Here is a 22,224-nt window from a genome sequence, read left to right on the forward strand (position 1 = left end):
TTTAAAGTATGTGGGAATTGCCTGGGGGTTTTGTCAGTGTGCGGATCTTGATTCAGTTGATGGGGGGCAGGGCCTGACCTCTGCATTGCTAGCCAGTTCCCAGGTGATGCTGATGCTCCTGATCCCTGAACCCCACTTTGAGTAGCAAATTCTACTCCAGCTTTCATCCCCAGGACAAACAATCTCTTCCCCAGGACAAACCTGACAATGAGAAGGACCTCTCCTGAAATTACTTCTTGATTCTTAAAAGCCAAAGTAAGATCATTCCATTGTATCAACCATTATTATTAAAAAGTTGCTAATAAATGTCTTCCTTTCCTGAGGGAAGACGTCAAGGAAATACTGTAGAGCTTATTTTCTGTATTATCATGGATAAGATTCTTAACTCTTTGTACCTCATCCATTTAGGTACTATTTAGCTAACTCTGCCCAGGTGCCAAGCCCTGTGCCATGCCCTAGAGATAGAGAAGACACACAGGGAAGCAGGTGATTTCAGAGCCTGTGATAAGGGCTATAATAAGGATTAGAGCCCAGCAGGTCACCAGAGCCCCAAAAGGAAGTACCTACAAACTGAGACCTATGTGACAAATATGAATTAGCCAAGTGAGGGGGAGATCGTTCCTGTTGTGCCTATTACTAAATAGTGGCTCTCAATGAATCATGACTCTCTGTGTCCATACCATCTGCAATGTGATGTTGCTGTTGTTCCTATCAAGCGATAGAAGCTCCTTCTGTCTTGAATCTGGGCTGCCCTGTGACTTTCTGACCAATAGAATGTGGAGGAAATGACATACAGAAATTCTAGAGCCTACACTTTACGAGATCTGTAGTCTCCATTCCCACCTTCTTGGAACATAGCCAACATGTAAAGAAGCTGGGCTAGATGACTGAATGATAAGAGACCATGTGGAGAGAGACATCCCAACTTTCTAGCCATCTTTACCAAGGCCCCAGACATGTGAGAGAAGCCACTGTAGGCCCTTCAGCTCCAGCTGGCCCATCTGATGACTACAGTCACCTGAGAATACTCAGGCAAGACTGGCAGAACGCCCAGCAAACACACAGGGTCATGAGAGAAAATAAAGCATTGTTATTTTGAGATGGTAAAGGTTGGGATGGTTTGTTACACAGCAATAGATAACTAAAACACCAGATGAATGAGAGAGAGAGAGAGAGAGAGGAGAGAGCTGGGGGAGAGGGGACACACATATGAAAAAATTTAAGTAATTCAATACGTCAGGACATGATGGTGTGAAAGGGCAGTGGTAAGAATTGGACCTAACGAGCAAGACAAGGAACAAGTCCCTGAAGGGCCTTGCAGAATTTAAACTTTATTCAGACACAATTTGGAGCCATAGCAGTGATTTCAGTTGAGGGGGATGCCATCATCAGAGTCTTCACTTGTAAAGGGAACATTAATACAGTTACTTACTCCTCCTAGGAGTTTTTTATCTAGTGAGAATTAAATGAGATATAATGGTGAAAAACATCACTGGGGGTTGCAGGGGGCTCCATTGAGACTCTGGACCAAGAAGACAAAGTAGGAAGCTCCTGAATTTCTCTCTTCTCACAGACACACTGAATATACAGCTATACATTGAGAAATTCCTTCTGAGAGAAATCCAGAAACTAGTTGAGTGACTCCTACATATTAGGTAACTGAGAAAATGCCCATAGCTCAGCAAAGGCTGAAACACATTCTTGCCATGAACATCACCCCCAGCACAGTGCCCTATAATTGGGAGGGAACCCCTAACTCTCAGCTTCTCCCTGAGAAGTGAACCTCCCATGTCTAGTGTCCCAACTTTTGAAGCTGCCACCCAAGGGATAAACCCCCAAATTGTCTAGTTCAGAAAGTCAACAGGTCTTGTGTTCATGAGTCTTACAGGACTATAGCAAACAAAGAAGCAGTTCTTAACAAGCATGTGAGCTCTGGCCATGGCTATCCCCCACCCACCCCACCCCAGGCTCAGTGCAGAAGGAGTAGACAAAAATGCCCATCTCCCAATTTTTTCCTGGTAGGAGTTTGACTTCAAACTTTCCCAGCTGCTGGCTAAGGATCCAGCTTCTAATCAGCTTGCATCTAAGTGCTGACTTCAATTCTTCCCTTTGAGAAGCTGATGAATCTTGGCACACCCCCAAATATGAAGAACCACAAAGACAGCAGCTTGGACAATAACAGAGTTTTGAGAGACAGCCAAGATCCAGGGCAGGGTTGTTCAATAAGGTACATATCCTATACAAGACCATTCCTTCAAGGCCAGGAGTGAAAATAGCTTAAGGGACTTATGTGATATCATCAAACTGACCAATATATGCATCATAGAACTACCAGAAGGAGAAAAAAGGATATGACAAGTGTAAATATATATGCACCCAATATCAGAATACCTAAATTTATAAGGCAAATGTTAACAGACCCGAAGAGAGAAATAGACAGCAAAACAATAACAGTAGGGAATTTAGATACCCCACATTCAACAATGGATAGATCATGTAGACAGAAAATCAATAAGGAAACATTAGAATTAAATTCTATTTTAGACCAAATGGACCTAACAAATATATACAGAATATTCCATCCAACAGCAGTCAAATACATATTTTGCTTGAGTGCACATAAAATATTCCCAGATATATCATATATTAGACCACAAAATAAGTCTTAATAAACTTAAGAAGATTGAAATCATATCAAGCATCTTTTCCAACCACAATGGTATGAAACTAGAATCAATAATAAGATGAAAAATGGAAAATTCACAAATATATGGAAATTAAACCACATGCTCCTGAACAACCAATGGGTCAAAGAAAAGCAAAAGAGAAAGAAAAAATACCTCGAGACAAATAAAAACAGAGATGCAAAATACCAAAAGTTATGGGATGCAGCAAAAGCAGTTCTAAGAGGGAATGATATAGTGATAAGTGCCTATATTCAGAAACAAGAAAACTCAAATAAACAGCTTAGCTTTACACCTCAAAAAACTAGAAAAAGAAGAAAAAAACTAAGTCCAAAGTTACTAAAAAGGAAGAAAATAGCAAAGATCAAAATAGAAATAAATACAATAGAGACTAAGAAGACAATACTAAAGATAAACAAAAGTGAGATTTTTTTTTTTGAAAAATGAGCAAAACTGACAAAGCCTTAGCTAGACCAACTATGAAAAAAAGAAGACTCAAAATCAAAAATGAAAGACAACACATTAGAACTGATAACACAAATGCTGAGGATCATAACAAACTACTATATAACAGATTAGGTAATCTAGAAAAAAATGAATAAATTCCTAGAAACAGATAACCTACCAGGCTGAATCATGAAGAAATAGAAACTCTGAACAGATCAATTACTAGTAAGGAGATTGAATCGGTAATCAAAACTTGCCAGTAAACAAAAGTCCAGAAACAGATAGCTTCAGTGGTAAATCCTACCAAACATTTAAAGAATTAATGCCAATCCTTCTCAAACTCTTCCAAAAATAGAAGAAGAGGGAACTCTTCCACACTCATTTTATGAGGCCCCCATTACCTTGATTTCAAAGCCTGACATGGGACACTATTAGAAAATAAAATTACAGGCCAATAGCCCTGATGAATATAGTTGTAAAAATCCTCAACAAAATATTAGCAAACCACATTCAACAGCACAATTAAGGATCATATACAATGATCAGGTGGGATTTATTTCCAAAATGCAATGATGATTCAGTATAATGCAAATCAATAAATGTAATACACCACATTAACAAAATAAAGGACAAAAATCATATGATCATCTCAATAGATGCAGAAAGAGCATTTGACAAAATTCACCATTTCATGGTACAAATGCTCAATAAATTGGGTATAGAAGGAATGTACTTCAATATAATAAAGGCCATATTTGACACGCCCACAGTTAACATTATACTCGGTGGTGTTCTGTTAAATCAGGACCAAGACAAGGATGCCCACTCTCACCACTCCTATTCAACATAGTACTGGAATTCGTAGCCAGAGCAATGAGTCAAGAAAAAGAAATAAAGGACATCCAAATTAGAAAGGAAGAAGTAAACTTGTCTGTTTCCGGATGACACGGCATTGTATATAGAAAACACTAAAACACCACAAAAACTGCTGAAACTAAGAAACAAATTCAGCAAAGTTGTAGACTACAAATCAATATACAAAAATCAATTGTATTTTTATACATTAACAATGAACTACTGGAAAGAGAAATTGAGAAAACAATCCCATTTTCAATAACATCAAAAACAGTAAAAATACTTAGGAATAAATTTAGCCAGGGTGGTGAATGATCTATATGCAAAAATTATAACATGTCCATGAAAGATATTGAAGAAGACACAAATAAATGGAAAGATATTCCATACTCATGGATTGGAAGAATGCAGAAGAATGAAACTAGACCTCTTATCTTATACCATACACAAAAATCAACTCAAAATGGGTTAAAAATTTGAACATAAGACCTGAAACCTTAAAACCTCTAGAAGAAAATATAGGGGGTAAGTTTCTGGACACAGGTTCTTGGGAATGATTTTTTGGATTTGACACCAAAAGCAAAGGCAACAAAAGCAAAAGTAAACTTGAGGACTACACCAAAAGACTTCTGTACAGCAAAGGAAGATATTAACAAAATGATATGGCAACATACTGAACGGGAGAAAATACTTACAAACCACATATCTGATAAGGTGTTAATATCAAATACGTAAGGAACTCCTACAATTCAATAGCAAAAAACAAATAATCCAATTAAAGATGGGCAGAGGAACTGAATAGACATTTTTCCAAAGAAGACATACAAAAGGGCCAATAGGTACATGAAAAGGTGTTCAACATCACCAATCGTCAGGAAAATGCAAATCAAAACCACAATGAGATACCACCTCACAGCTGTTCAGATGTCTATAATCAAAAAGACAAGTGATAACAAATATTGGCAAGAAAAATGTGGAGAAAAGGGAACCCTTATGCACTGTTGATTGGAAAGTAAACTGGTAAAATCACTGAGGAAACAAATGGAGGTTCCTCAAGCAATTAAAAATAGAATTACCCTATGATATAGCAATCCCACTTCTGGAAATATTTCCCAAGGAAATGAAATCACTATCTCAAAGAGATATCTGAACTCCCATGTTTATTGCAGAATTATTCACAAAAGCCAAGAAATGGAAACAACCTAAATGTCCATTTACAGATGAGTGGATAAGGAAAATGTGATATATACATAATGGAATATTAGTCAGCCTTAAAAAAGAAGGAAGTCCTTCCTTTTGTGATGAGATGGATGAATCTGGAGGGCATTTTGTTAAATGAAATAAGGCAGACAGAGAATGACAAATATTGCATGGTATCACTTACACACGGAATCTTAAAAATAGAAAAAAAAGTTGGATCCACAGAATCAGAGAGAAGAACAGTGGTGGCCAGGGGCTGGGGGTTGGGAGAAATAAGGGAAGACTGGTAGAAGGGTCTAAACTCTCATAAGATGAATAAGGTCTGAGGATCTAATGTATAACATGGTGACTATAGTTGACTATAGAGTGTTGTATAACAGATTTACCAAGAGAGTAGAGTTTAAGTGTTCTTACAAAACAAAAAAACAAAAAAGGTAAATATATGAGATGATGAGTGTGTTCATTAATTTAATGGAGGAAATCCTTTCACAATGTATGTGTATATCAAATCATCACATCATACTTTACATATATTACAATTTTATTTGTCAATCAGACCTCAATAAAGCTGACCAAAAGATACTATTAAGGGAAGAGCCATGATTTCCAGAGCTGGTAAGAACTCAGTCCTGCTCTTTTTTCCTCTTTCAGCACTCTTCCGTGTCCCTTGCTAATTCTGTGTGCCTCACCCTAGTTCAGATTTTGGCAGGGTGGGGGGCAGGTAACATCGAGATTCATCTAGATGTTTGTGAGAGCAAGAAAAATGTGAAAGTGCCAAGGCTGTAGACCTTGAAAGTCTCACCTGGATCCATGCCACTGGCATGGTTTTTCTTTTCATTTCTCGTGAGATGAATTTTCTAGAAGAGAAGCCTAGAACCTGAAGGATTCCTTAATCTTGATCCTTGATGATAAATCTCAGGTTTGTTAATTAATAAATTTACCTTTGAGAGCAGTGACTCAGTCCCTCAGGATTTAAACTACCTCTTTGGGGGGGGCGTGGGGGGGAGGTGTTCCCAGCCTATTCTTCATTTACTGATGCCAGCCATGTTGTAAAATCTAAGACAGTTTAGGTAACAGAGCTCTGAAAATTTGGGAGTTGCTTTTCCAAGAAGCTTAGGACAAAATATAAACAAAGGTTTTTTTTGTTTGTTTGTTTTTGTTTTTAATGTTTTCAGGAGTTGGGGAAGGTGTAGAGATGAATGGAACCAAAATCCAAATTCCCCAATCTGTCTACCACATGATCCCATCCTTGGCTTCGTAGGATCTAATTCAGCCCGTATGTGAGATACAATGTAAGCCACATACTACTGGCTTCTGATGATGAGTAAAATCCCATCATTGTCTATCAGAAGAGTCTGACTTACTCTGGAGACGATTTTACCAGGCCACTAACACCTCCCAGTCTCATGGCCAACCTCAGAGCAGTTTCAACTTTTTCAATACAGCTACTCAATTGGAAGATGACACCACAGGAAAGTGCCCCCAGAGTGTGTTCTCTGTATTTCCTAAGGGTGTGTAAAATGCAGCTCGTGGATTTAATTAGAATTACCTCAGAGAAAAATCTCATTTCCCCTGCCAACAAGAAACATTAAGTGGAGCCAGTGATATTAGAATTTGAAATTCAGAAGGAGAATCCTCTGCAGGCTGGAACATTCTGTGTAGATAGGATTGTTCTTTGGGGAAAATGCTTGGCCTGGAGCCACTGGGGGGCTTGACAAGGCTCCTCCATGTCACATTTATGAGCAGGAGATACATGACTAAAATAAAAACAAGGAGAGATTTATGAGGGGTTTATGATGTTACAAAAGGTTCCAAAGAATTGGTGGAAGAAGGTTTTGTTCAGGGTAATAGAGAAGAGTAAGTGTGTGTTGAAGGGTAGAGCTTTTTATAGGCTGAATTTATGCCCATGAGTATGAAATTTCTTTTCCTAGAACTAAAAGAACCCTATTCTTTTTCCCCAGTAGCTTTCAGTTCAAACCCATTCTTCACAGAAAATTGCTAACCTCGGGGTCCTGACTTACTATGTTGCATATTTGTGGGGTGTGTTGTGAGTAACTTGCTATTAATGCCAGTTAAAGTGTGGAAATGTCAGGTTGTTTGATTTTTTAAATACATATATATTACAAAAGATTCAAAATTATTTTAAGAGTTAAGCCTAGGTACAAATACATCTGAGGCTCAGGACTAAAGACAGCATAGGACAAAAACAAGGGAGTGTTCTACTATGCCTGGACCTCTCACTCTGTGAATCACATCAGGAAAAGGTTAGAAAGGTTTGGCCTACTTCTAATAAATGTCATGTGCCTTCTTCCAGTTCCCCATCCTTATGTGCAGATAAACTGATTCTCTTCCTACTATAGAGGTATATTCACAACTTCAACAATCCTGGAGGTATCACTATATCACGAGTCAGTCCAATAGTTGATACCAATAAGAACTGAGTGTGAAGCATAGGAAAAAATGAATGACTATAACTACAATAGATAAACTCCATAAATCTCAAAATTTTATTTTTCATTCACACAGAAGTTCAAGGCTAGAATTCAGTGGCCTTTTATTCTGGATTCAGAGTTCCAGTCTTCTTCCCTCTTGAGGCCCCACTATCTTCAAGGCAAGGTTCTACAGAAGGAGAAAGAGAAAGCAAGAAAGACACAACTATTCCAAACCACATCAGCTCAGAAGTGACACTATCATTTTCAATTCCATTCTATTCATAAGAACCAATTGCAGAGACACGTCAAAATGCAAGGTGACCTGGGAAATAAAGACTGTGGCCAGAGAGAGAGAAAGCCATTAGAAACAACTCTACACTGTGGATGAAAAACACAAATACTTGGGAGCCTCTCTACATCTCTCCCAAAGGGGAAGAGAAGTCACTGAACACGGAAGAATTAGGTGATAAAGCCAGACCTTCCTTTACCAGGTTCTGAAAATCAGGATCATGGTTCAATTAAGTCAATCAGATGGACCGAACCAGAATTTTGAATATGGACCTGGCAGATCAAGGAGCAGGAATAGGGGAGAATTATCTCTGGCCACAGTGGCAATGCCAACATACACAATGCCAATGGCATCTGATGGTGTCAGAGGTGCTCAAATGTATTTCACGATGCTGGGTCATGGGGATTATTTGAGTTGTGCTTCTAACTGTGTGAATGCCCTTAGTGTCTGCCTGTTTAAAAAGCTGAGTTCTCTAATATTCTCAGACATTCTGTGAGCTAGTCAATTTTCTCTCAATAATTTTTTTTTGCTTACATCTGTAAGAGTCAGTTTCTGTTGCTTGCAGCTCAAAATCCTGAAGGAAATAATAATATATGATGCTATTCTGAGTGGTAGAGGTGTGGGGAGATGGAACACTAAAATAATGATATGGTTTTATTAGGCATCTTTGAAAATGGTAGCAAGTGAAAATCCAATTAAAAGAAGCTCCAAAAACATTTCAAGAAATTGGCAGCCTTGTTGGAGCAAGTGCCAAGTCTTCCAAGGTAACTATATTGAGGGAGATGATGTTGCTTAGATAGACATGTAAAAGGGGACACTTGGTGATAATTTTTAAAATCATACGTGGCATATAATGATAGAAGGTTTAGTCTGCACAAATGAGGCATATTAGATTAATGCTTTAAGAATGCTTAGCAAATGTAACCAACATAGGTACTCATGGCTTTATAGGTGTTCAGGTTTATACATTATTGCCTTTTCCTATACGATATATATTGCCTTTACAGATAACTAAGGTTACATGTCTGCAAAAAGTGCATATCACTCACAGACTTTCATTTACCAGACATCTCTAGTCTAGTAGATAACTAAAGGATTATCAGAAAATATTTTTCCTTTTTAGCTATTGTGTAAGATAATTCACCATTGCGTAATAGATAATTGACAATGAGGTAATTTGTCATCTCTTCCATGAAGGCTTTTCTCTCTTCCCTTTTCTTTCTTTTTTTTTTTAATTTTGCTTAAAACATCACTGACATAACTGCTATTTTTCTAAACTTACAGTTAATGGTTAGGAGGTTTCAAACCAGTATTTGAAATCCATCTCTACCCTTTCTCAGTATACGACCTTGGGCAAATCATTTATTTGCAACTGACTTCAGATTTTCCTTCCATTGAGGAAGAGACAGGACAAATTAGTGGGAAAGTAGTATAAGATATAGATTATTATCAAGGGTTAGCTTTGTTTTGTTTGAAACATGCAGGAACTGCTTACATATTTTAAATAATTAATTAACCCACTATATAACTAAATCATACCAAGCCACACAAAGACCAATTATAAAATGTATAATGAACTAAAGATTTTTATTTATCCAGTTCTGTGCACCCAAGCCCTCCCCCCTCCAAAAGACAAAAACTAACAAACCAATGCAAAATGTTGTCAAGTAACCAAATTAAATAAGTGACGTGTCTTCTGGTAACAGTGAAGAATCACTGGCTTAGGAAGCAAACTCACTAAACAGAGTTCTCATTTCTACTATTTATATGCATATCGAGAGTCCATTTCCTACCCCAGATCGAAAGAGATCAACTGAGTCTAAAGGTAGTGACTTCACACTTGTCTGCTCAGTTCAGAAATGCATCATCCACTATAAAACAAATAATATTTAGAGGCTTCAATGTATTATTTGAAATGGAAATAGAATGGATGGTGTTAATTGAAGGATCTGAGTTGTCATTTTATGAATATTTTAGTTCCATTATAAATTACTCACTTGTTCAGATATGTCAGCCTTCTTCCCCTCACCCTCCATGCCCTAAAACATCTCCAGGCTAGTAAATAATTAAAGGATTATCAGAAAAAGTCAAAAGGAATTTGACATCAGAATAGCTCATGATGGATAGTGTTAAAGTTAGCCACAAATAAATAAAAGTGTCTCTTAATTAACTACGGCTAACGGAATCACCTCCCATGTTCTGTCAGCAAAAACTCAGTCTCAGTCTCTCCACTTGACCAGCTCTGATATGGTCAGCACTACCTTATCTTTTTTCTCATGTGACAGAGGGGACTCAACAAGGTTTTGTTTGAAAGGCCACTTGCTTACTGTGTGGGTCTTCTGGCTTCTACTGTCCTAAGTCTTCAAACCTTGGACTGAAGACCAGGCCACTAATAAAATGGGGCAGGTAATGACCCTGCCAATCCCAGTTGGCCACTCCAGCTCTGCCCTCTAGACCAGCAGAGCTAAAAAAGGCAAGAAAAAAAAACTAAATAAAGAGTATTCCAGGGTGCCTGGGGGGTTTAGTCAGTGAAGCACCTGACTCTTGGTTTCAGGCTCAGGGCATGATCTCAGAGTCCTGAGATGAAGCCATGCCTCATGCTCCAAGCTGGGCGTGGGTCCTGCGTAAGATTCTTTTTTTCCTTCTCCCTCTGCCCCTCCTGGCTTGTGCTCTCTTGTGCTCTCTCAGTGTCTCTCTCTCTCTCTCTTAAAAAAAAAAAAAAAATTCCAGATGCCAACGAAAGTCACAAAGGACAAAGGAGGACAAAGAAGTAAAAAATTCAGCCAAATGGAGAGGGATGCTGAGAAAGCCAACGGTGGCTGAGAGAGCTCAGTGGGAAGCTGTCTTATGTTCACAACTGTTTTTCCCAATTAGTAAAAGCAAATGCTTGGAAAGAATACTGTGTCAACTCTGATACTCAATCGTTAAACCACAGACAGGTTGAATTATTTCGCTAAAAGGTATTTCTTAACAAAACGTCCATTGGTCGGGTTGTGGTGCTGCTGTCCCATAGGCATTATTTTAATCAATCTGAGTCCACAGTTTATCAAATCATTTAATAACAACATGGTTTTAGGGGAATGTTACAGAAGAATGCAGTGAAAACAGTAAGTAGATGAGAACTTGTTTTATCTATCAATAACCAGTATAAAAAGCCAAACCACAAAGTATCTATTGTCCTGTCTCATGGAAACCCCCTAAGAATACCCTGAATCATAATCAGAACTATTTACTGAACATACAGCAACTACTCTATTATGGTTTTGAATTTTTTACCTCCATTTCAAAAACATAAGCTCAGTAAAGAAATCAGAAAATCTTACTTCATGGACAAAGTGACGTGAACCATTTTATGCCCAGCCTTTTTTTAAGGCTTCATTTTTTATTACTAGCAGTAAGCATTTGTACATTGTTCAGGATTTATATATTTATATATATTTATATATTATATAAATTATTATATATATTATATATACATATTATATATATTATTACTTCTAATGACAATTTTAGTTTTCTCCTTAATTTTTTAAATCTTGTATTCAAAGTTCCATTTTTTACTTTCTTTTTTTTACATAAATGATGCTTTTAATTTAATTTTTTCAGCTTTATTGGGATATTATTGACATATAACATGGGTAAGTTTAAGATGTACAATGCGATGATTTGGTATACATATATATTGCAAAATGATTACCACAAGTTTAACACCTCTATCCTCTCATATAATTAATTAATTAATTAATTAATCTTTTAAGTGTATAATGTAGTATTGCTAATTATAGTCAATATAATTTAATGCTGTACATAAGATCCCCAGAGCTTATTCATCTTACAGCTGGGAGTTTGTATTTTGACCAACATCTTCTCATTTCTCCCACCTCCCATCCCCTGGCAACCACCGTTCTACTCTCTATTTCTATGAGTTCAGCTTTTTTATGTTCCTCATTTAAGTGAAAATACACAATATTTGTCTCTCTCCGTCTGGCTTATTTCATTTAGCATAATGCCCTCCATCCATGTTGTCTCAAATAATGGGATTTCCTTCTTTTTTTGTGGCTGAATAATACTTCAGTGTGTGTGTGTGTGTCTGTTTGTGCACGTTTAATCTATTCATTCATCGATGGGCACTTTTTTTTCTTTTGTTCTAAGATTCAGTGACATTTAGAAAAAAAATCTACTCAATCTGAGAAGTTTGGATACCAAGAGAAATCCAAGTCAGCACCAATCCCTGAGAGCAAATTTATTAACAGCACCCATGTTTACCTGCAATGGACTTAGCCAGGACTTCTCCGTGTCTTTGTTTATGACATCCTTAAAGTCAGGTTGCATGGAGGCTTTCCATAGTCCTGTGCTCTGTGGTCACATTCCCATTCAGAGCCTGTATCAAACACAGAGCAAATAGCATTAATGTTCTTTTCTCCTGTGCTTGGCCCAATTAGACAGTATTGCTCCAAACAATAAATGCTCATAAAAATAGGAAACATATTAAATAGGAAGGTTATTATTGCCCTGTGGCCTAGAAATTGGATTGGTTCACATATGTTTCCAATAGAATCTTTAATTAAGATCCTTTTCCTATCAATGTACTTCAGCAATACAGGTAATTACCTGTATTGATGATGGGTCATTATTTTCCTGGTAAGGTGATAGAGACTCTCACAGGGGTATCTTAACAAGACACTTCTAGAATACTTTCTGCCTTTTGATTTTTTTTCTATGACTAATTTACCCAAATGACTTGGTACTTACCAACTCCTTTCTTAACTGAGAATGAATTAGATTGTACACTTGAACAATATTTTAAGTATAAGTTTAGTTGGGCTAGAGACCTCTATTCCTTCAGCACTCAGTGGAGTAATTCATTCATTCATCGATTCATTCATTTGGCAAATATATACTAAAGACCTAATAAGTATTAATTGCAGTGCTCTGATATTGTTGTTAATAAGTAAGATTGTTTGTCTGCTCATGCTGGACTTCAAAGCTGAGATGACAAGAGGAGCCTGGGTGACTCAGTCGGTTAAGTGTCTGCCTTCAGCTCAGGTCATGATCTCAGGATCCTGGGATTGAGCCCTGAGTCAGGCTCCCTGCTCAGCAGAGAGTCTGCTTCTCTCTCTCCCTCTGCCCCTCCCCACCACTTGTGATTTTTCTCTCTCTCTCAAATAAATAAAATAAAATAAAATAAAATAAAATAAAATAAAATAAAATAAAACAGAACAAAGTAAAATAAAAATAAAAACAAAGTTGAGATGACAAATATGGACCTGTGTACATGGGACCTAGATAGACCTAGTTCTAGGACCTAGACCAGTGAAAATAAGAAAATCATTTTTTATAAACCCCCTATATAAATAGGGTATTGACTATAGGATATTTTTGGATTTGGCATATCCTGTCAAATTTTGTTAAGGAGTCACCCTTCTTAATAAGTTTTACCTTAAGGGAACACCTCCCACACACCTAATGTTAAAAAATACTTGTCCTTATGCCGTGACCTCATTGACCCCTGCCTGACTTATGCTATTCTTAGACCCCACCTCCTGGCTGTGCTGCCCCTTCCTGATCTGTGCTAGCCTCTTCCTTCCAACATGATGTGTGACCCAGCCTCTCTCATCTCTGACCTTATGTCCCTTCCCATATTCTTTCTTCTCTACCTGGACTACTCCAAGATGGCCCTAAGGAAAACTTCAGATCTCTTCTTCCCATCCACTGTCCTGTGGAACTCCCCCAACTCTATTTACCCCTGTCATCTTCACTCCTTTCTCCATCTAATGATGCTGCTTCTCTTCATCCCCCACCTAAGGCACTCATCCTCCTCACACTCTCTTGTGCTGCTTGCTGCCTTTCTCAGGATGCTCTCAGGTTTTAATCTTGGTTGTACACAATGATCAGTAGGTACAAATTTTGAAAAATTTCCTGATTTATGCCCTTGATTGGAAAATTTCCATCTTATATGGAGCTCCTCTCCCAGGTCTCCCATAATTTGTCCATCATTAAGACTTAAGCATGACAATGTAGTTCAAGAGAAGCATGAGGTAGGAAAAGGCCTAGAGAGATAAAAAGGGAAAACAAAAGTGAATCCTGTTTCTCTGAGACATGAAGCAATTATGTAGAGAAGCAAGAAGGGAGAAGTGTGGGATTAAAGGATTGCTTTCTGGTTGTCCATCAATAGTGGGTGGGTGGGAGTTGAGGGGTAGATGGTGTGATAAACAAGGTTAAGGTGAACATAGACAACAGGAGGCCTTCATTCTAATTCACACTTGGGCCTCTGGGTTGCGGCCTCTGACTCACCCACCTGGGGTCAGCCCTGTGAAAGCGGGCTAGGTGGTATAGAATGGCCTCAGTAGAGGGAGGGTCAGAGATTAGTTCTCCTAGGGTCAAATTTGATTTTTACAGGCATGGATGGAACCCAAGTGTGTGTGTACATGGGTCTGAGGAGAATGTGGGTGTCAATTTAGAGTCTGGCTGAGTTACTGCAAATGAGGAAAGAAGCCAGGGATGTACAGTGGCCGTGGGTGAGGAGGTGCAAAGCAGATTTGGGCCTGAAATGTAGAGGCTATTACTGCTCCTCAGGGGTATCTACAGCACCAAGGAGTGTCCAAATCGTGCCAAATCAGCAAGAGGGAGCCACTGTGTTCTGACTACACCAAGAAGAGTGAGACTGGACAACCCAAAGCCCATGAGGTATACCTTTCAGCGGGAGATGCCAGTAGGGATGGAATCAGTCACACCTCAGAGGTCACCTTTCCAGAAAAGGCATAAGGTGACTAAACAAAGACCCAGGAATCTATCTCCTCACCAACATGAGAAGACACTGAGTTCGTCTCCCACACCTGCTGTTATATTGAGGAAACAAAATGTTTTAGAGTCTGGGGATTGGAGAAAAGTTTGAAAAAAAAATCATCTCTGTTAGACCAAGTTGTTTCAAAACAATGTCCAGATTAGGAATTAATTAAAAATAATCCTCCCCAACTGATATTTGGTAGGTGGTGGCTCATAGGGAAGATCTAGTAAGTAACGGGGAAATGTCAAAAACAGCATTTCCTTTGCACTCAAGAGGAAAATCAGTGAGTGCTTTCATGACTCAACTTCCTTCGCCTTTTTCATCCCCAGCAATTATAAAAGCAAATCTCCATTGCCTTGACAATGAGAGGGTAAAGCAGGCTGTCCCAAAGCCAATGCTTTTAGGGCAGCCAATAGGGGAGTCTCCCTCTGCTTCAATTCAAAACCTCTGCCACGATCTATTTACATAATTTTTTATTTCTAAACGTTGCACACATGTTTGAAGGTTACTGCCTGGTGAAGAACTGACTAAATATGTTTTTAAATGTTGTCTCTTGCCCCATTCACACCAGCACCCGTGGGACTACAGAATCTTTTCTTTTGACATTCAAAAGCATTAAAACAGCTTCAGGGCTGAAGAAAACATCTTCCCTGTAATCTTTCAAAAGTTTAGTTGCCAAGGCGACAGAGGCCTTGGCCACCAGGTAAGAAGGCCCCTGCAATATATTCACATGGTTATTTAGTGAAGAAACAGGAAAGCAAGGGATGGTTGGAGGGAAGGAACGCGGGTTTCCCCAGGATTTTATACCTAGAGTCTCTTATTATGTAATTAGAGGAAACACAAACTTGCCCTTCCTCAAAATGGTACTGTTTTTTTTTTTTTTTTTTTTTTTTTTTTAAAGATTTTATTTATTTATTCATGAGAGACAGAGACAGAGAGAGAGAGAGGCAGAGGGAGAAGCAGGCTCCCAAGGAGCAGGGAGCCTGATGTGGGACTTGATCCCAGGACCCTGGGATCATGACCTGAGCCGAAGGCAGACGCTTAACCATCTGAGCCACCCAGGCGCCCGGTACTGTTTTTTTGAAAAGATTGCAATTTAAGCTACATGCCGCTTTGACTTATTATCACGGGGTTGAAATGCAAACATCATTCTCAGAACAGCTACTTTGCAGAGAAGAAAGGGTCTGAGGAGTCTTTTATAGATTCCAGGATAAATGACAGCCACCCAACACTCCACTCTATTTTCAAGGAAGGTCGTAAACATCATATCTCTGTAGTATAGCTGGTAAGGAGCCGAAAGGGTACAATCCTGAGACAGAAAGGAAAAGATGTTGATGAGTGGATGGAACAAAAAAACAAGAACAGTTCAAGTTTTCTAAGTGTATCAGTCAAATCTTGCTTGTTCATGTGGAGTGACTTTTTCTTACTCAAGATCTTTTCATCCTACAGTCAAAGAGCTGTTGAGACTATGTGAAAATGCATGAAATCCCCCCAGAATGCACCACAAGTCTTAGTTGACTTTTCCTTTTGGCGTGAGAGAAAGAAAATAGAGGGCCAGGAAAAAGCTGAGAAAAGATGCACTTTAAGGCAACACTCTCAATTAGCTTAACGTATGTGCATACTTTAAAATGGGATGAATAAGACCGGACTTTTCATCTAATACATTCTAACACATGGTAAGGAAATAAAGATCATTTTGCATATTCTAACAGGTTGTTTCCTATATCGACCGTTCACCAGGCCCTACTGTTTTGTCTTATACACTGAACTTAGCACGTCAACTTTTGAGGGTGGAAGCAACTCTTCATCTTGTCTGGTCTGCCCAATTTGTTCTCCTCCAAGACAGTACTTTGAATTCAAGAAGACCAAAATACCAAGCTCGTGGGAAAGGAGAATTTCTCCTTCTGGCCATAAATCCATTCAACCAGAGACCAGAAATGGTTATCTTCTCAACACATGACCTTTTGTCCATTTATTTTCTTTTGACTCTGGTTTTCTTAGATAATTAATAAAGAATCATTCTAATAAGCTGGCTCCCAAGGACATTTGAGGTCATGCAACTATCCTTATCAGAAGAAGGTGAAACTTAAATCAAACAGTTAAGCAGTAGAACCTCTGATTGATATAATATATTTACTTGTCTGTATTGCCCTATTTTTTATTTAAGTGGGTTCCAAGAGACATGGTTTTGGGGGTTGCAGAACAATACAGTTGGTTTCCCCGAAAAACCTGTGCTCAAAAGAGAATTATGAGTACAGTGGACACAAGAAAACTCTTGCAATTTTTCTATAAGAATGGATTAAGTATCCGTAGGAAGTAAGATTATAAACAGAGTGGACACTTAAAAATCAATTAATTAAGTAGTGAATAACTGATAAATGTATACAGAGACAAGACAAATTTTTCTACCATGTAATTCCTAGCTATTATATATGCAAGATTGTCTTGGAAACTTTAGAATGTATTAATAGTTTTCAAAATTTATATCATTAGCCTGAAAACATATCAATAAGCTTTTTCTGTTAAGCAAATAAGTTATTAATAGCTTTTCAGAAGGATCTAGACTATGAATACTGGCGTTCTTATTCCAATTTTCATAATTAAAAAGCCACATGAAGAAGGTAAAATAGCCCATAAATAGTCACGGAATGACGAAAATGATAACAATATTTCATACTTTGTACTAGGAATTAATGTGGAATAATATTCAATTCAATAGAATAATTCTGGCAGGGTGTTATTCAAGCAAAAGTGAAACAATTTTAATATTTTGGCTTCTGATCTTCCTACTCTATTGAAAGCTCTATGGCTGTTAGAATTCAGATTTTTATTGCCCATGATGCTGGCCCAGTATTAGCGCTCCCGTAATAAGTCAGGATTCCTTTATACGCAACATTCCATGCTCCTTATATAGATCAGAAGTTTTCAATTAAACTCCTATTTAATTTTTCTCTTCCCTTTAGAATACTAAAAGGGATATTGTTTTCTGATTCTTCTTAATTGTTCTCCTTTTTCTGATCCAAATCAATTGAAACATCATAACAGCCTCAAAATTAATTACAAGATTTCCCCTCTGCTTGGATAGATATGTACACATCTCAGAATATGACGGCTGCTTTCATATTACTAATTACTCACAGCATCCTTTGATGGTTGTGTGTCTGCACTGGCCCAGGTGAAACAGCTCACCTTTACTTAGGAGTTGTTTTGTTTTTTTAAAAAGGGGGGGAAAAGGACAATGAAAAGGCGTTGATGATTTGGGTTTTCTGTGACTGAACAGAATCTACCCAGCCTTTTGTCTTACTGGCTCAATTTGTGCTTTTTCTTTTCTTTTCTTTTCTTTTAAATCAGGTTTGCATAAAGAGAAGCCAAACATTTTACTCTAGAGCATAATTTTTGTCTGGAGGGGTAAGTTGAACAGGTTCCATCCAAAATGGGAGATAAGACCTGCCCTTTAATATCCCTAAAATCTATAATAAGGGAAAACTAGAGTCACTAGAAACTTCAAAAACCCCTCCTCATTGTTTTACCTTTTTTCCCAAATGAAGTGCAAAATCCATGAAAAATGAACTTTAAAAAGAAAACATTTTAGAGCATTTGGATCAATTTAGAATTTTGTGTCAATTTGTTTCAATGAGACAGAATGTGGCAATGATATTAACAAAGGAGAAAAAAATATCTTGAGAAGTATGTTACAAACAAAAAAAGTCTTTTTTTTTTTTTTTTTTTTTTTTATTGCCCCTACAGTAAGTGTTGCAGGGCTGTCTCAGAGGGCTGAGCAGTTTGGGCACTGCACAACTCCATTGGAAACCTTCCATAGATAGGTCTGCTCACGCAAGTCCCCCTGGGAGGATGTGTGACATGCCGCTCAGACATTTGTCCAAATGGGAAGTTGTTGTGTGTTTTTTAATGAGGAATTTTAAGATGAGTAAACCAATTAGTTTTTTTTCCCCTCAGAGCGGGAAAACCATTCTTTGTAGCCTCACATTACCTAGTTCTAGGTACTCTGTAAATATTTGTTGAAAAAATAAATGAATGAAAAAAAGCTACCATATCTTTTATTTTCCTCTCTTTAGCCTCTTTTCCCAGTTCTGTAATCACTTTCCAATAAAACATTTGAACATAAAAGGAAGTGAGAGAAAGTAAAAAATTAGAAGACGTGGTGCCAGGTATAACGTGGTATGACCCCATTTTTAAATCTGAATTATCCTTCTCAAGTTTAAGTCCTTTTCTGGGAAGAGGGGAAAAAGAGTCCTTGGCAAACTGGAACACATGGTATTGATTAGTTGTCTATTAATTACGAAGTTAGTTAAACCCCAAAGAATTCCTAAGCCAATCGGAAGGGTTATTTTAGTCTTCAAATAAATCCTTACCCCACTATCACCTTGTGCTCAAACCGGAAGCTCTACAATGTCCTATCAGTTCATTAACGCCTAATTTTCTAATAACTGGAATGTCATTTTCCAATTCAAAATTATAAGACAGAATTTGAACATACATACGCTTTGGAAAAGCAACATTGATTTATATTTATTCTTCCAATAGCTGATATTAGATTACTCCCTAAGAATCTTGCATAAAAAATAGGAGGGAAAGAGATAAGGCAATAGGTACCTGACATGAAGGGATGTTGGAAGAGAAGGAAGAAAAAGATTTTTAAAAATGAATCTGGAACATTAAAAATAGCCTTTGTTTGCAGACTTTCTATTTTGCCTGCATTCATCTCTGTATCACAGAAAGAACTCAAACCTGAAAGAAGGCCATACACACACCAAGAAAAAAAATAAAATAAACTTAATTAGAAATGAACCATTGGTATTCTATTTCTGCCAAGTGTTTGGGTGGTTTCCCATAGTACACAGCTGTATCATTGCTATGAAATTGCTAAGTGTAGAAGGAACCCACCATTATCTATCCCACAATAATACACTCCTTTACAATTCTCCCCAAAATGGGCACAAATATCCTTTGGGTGTGATGACCTTCCAGTTTATCAATCAGACCTATAAACACATTCTTCAGCCCTCCAAATCAACATTTGTGCTCACTCCCGAAACTTACTGATCAGCCAAGGGAAAGAATTAATTAAAACTAGCCCAATAGATGCACATCATTCTTAATTGTCAATTAGCAATATGGTTCATAAGCCTGGGATAGAAAATCTATTTGTAACCACTGATGGCTGAGTTATAAAACTTTGTTGTTGTTGTCATCTTGAACTTAAATTTTGGAAAAGGACTGAGAAAGACAACAAAACAAAGGATAATTTAAAACTTTCACCTCCTTAAAAGGACTTTTTAGTGTTGCATCCATATATTTAAAATGACTATGTTTAAAAAAATTTTTAAATAATAAAATGACTATGTTATGGTTCATGCTACAAATAACAGGGGTTCAACAGCCAGAACCACTGATTATTCCTCTGAGCCATGCAATCTTAAGAACCTATCATTTGAATACATCCCCAAATAACAGAACCTCTTGGTTCCTTCTATTTCAAGTGTGATCTATGAACTAGCAGATCTGCACCACCTAGAAGCTTTTTAAAAATGCAGATTCTTGGCACCTGGGTGGCTCAGTCATTAAGCGTCTGCCTTCGGCTTGGGTCATGATCCCAGGGTCCTGGGATTGAGCCCCGCATCAGGCTCCCTGCTCAGCGAGGAAACTGCTTCTCCCTCTCCCACTTCCCCTGCTTGTGTTCCCTCTCTCACTGTCTCTCTCTGTCAAATAAATAAACAAAATTTTTAAAAAAAATGCAGATTCTTCAGGCCACACCCTGTTGGACAATCTAGATTTTGTCAAGAAGGATGAAGAAAAACAGGGATGATGCCGTACTTCCTGAAAGAGAACCGGCCAGTAACAGTAAGTTTTCCTCTGTTGAGTGTCTACCATGTGCCAAGCACTCTAGTAGACGTGTTAATTTTTTAAAAAATTCTATTTATTTGGAGGAAATTGCCACATTCCATTTTTTTTGCCTGTTTGAACTCTACTGGATTGCCTACTGTGTTCCTTTGATGAGAATGGGGCATTTAAGCCCTTCTGTGGGGTACCCGGCATGCCTGCTCCTTCAGCTTTGTCCCGATCACTAAGGCCCATTTTCCACATGTTTATATAATTTCTTATCCATAACGCTCTCCACTTCTAGTGCTAGTCATGTGCAATGTGCTGAGAGAAGTGCACACTACAAAATGGTACTTGTAATATCAAGCACTTTCCAAAGAGTATGATATTTGCATTAGGTCATTAAATATATTCCCTCCTGTCAGAGAATGCTTTTGTTCTCTGCTCTCCTCTAACTTGGTTCATCTCTCACAAGTGAAAATATCCTTATCTCCACTAACCCATTCTTACATAATCTTCAACTTGCATCAGTTATTATTCTTATGGGAGAATAATATCACTCTACATGAACAGAGAAAAATCCCAAGCAAAATATATTACAAATGTATTTGTCTATAGGAGTGTTCCTTTTAAACATGTTGGGTTCAAGCCTTAGAATTCTTTCATTGTTTATAGGCACAAAACTAGGATTCCTTCTAGAATCTGGATGCTCAAAACTGCAAATTAAAAGGCGTGCTCTGAGTGTAGCTGGATATCTTCCACCATGCTACTTTAAAGAATATATTCAAGAGAAGGTGAAGGCAGGTGGTACATTTTTAACTGGCAGCTGAACATTTGCTTGGCTTAAAGCCAAATGAAATAACATAATCCTAACTGACTGGTACACTTCTCCTTGATCCCTTTAAATTCCTCTTTCTCAAATTCTTCATGACATTTAAATACCCTTAGAATTAATCAATATTATAAAACAATGAGATGGTTATAAATGAAGACAGCTAGTAGCAATAACCATTATAAAATGGTTATTTTTTCCTGAGTATTTAGAATGTTCTTTGACTTTATGTGGATTATCAATTCCCACAAAAACTCTGTAAGAGATGTAATCTTACTCCCATTGAATAGATGAAGAAAGTAAGGCTGAGAGGAGTGAAGTGACTTGCCCATGTTCCCAGAGGTAATCAGAGGGAAGACAAGATTCAAGTTCGAGTGTGTTTGTTTTGTTCCATAGCCCATGTTCTCCTCACTGTAGTCCCCGAAAATCATGTTGCCTAGATTCCCTTACCTTTTTCCTTTCCTTGTGTCTTTAAGGGAAGGCTACCTAAAACTTTCCCAGGTTCTCTTGCTGGGAAGAAATGCCAACAAGAATGCTACTGGGAAGTGACTATTTTCAACTCCGCCGTTGGAAGAACGGTGCCCACGTGGCTAGGGCTCAATCAATGTTAAGTAATAACAGTTCAAACCCAGTAATGATGAAGCAGGAAGCGCCTCCCTCTTTATACTTTTAATGACTTCATAGGGTTCTTTCTTGTTAATTGTTTAATCACAAATTTCAGTTATTGCTATTTACATGCTCTTTTTCAACTTTTGAATACAGACTTATTTCTATTTTGCCAAGCTTTCAGAAACACCAAATTAGAAACAAGCCTATTGTCTTCCACACAATTTCTGCACTGTGAAGAATGAAAACGC

The sequence above is a fragment of the Zalophus californianus genome, chromosome 1 (genome assembly GCF_009762305.2).
Source record: "Zalophus californianus isolate mZalCal1 chromosome 1, mZalCal1.pri.v2, whole genome shotgun sequence".
In the NCBI taxonomy this organism is placed as follows: domain Eukaryota; kingdom Metazoa; phylum Chordata; class Mammalia; order Carnivora; family Otariidae; genus Zalophus; species Zalophus californianus.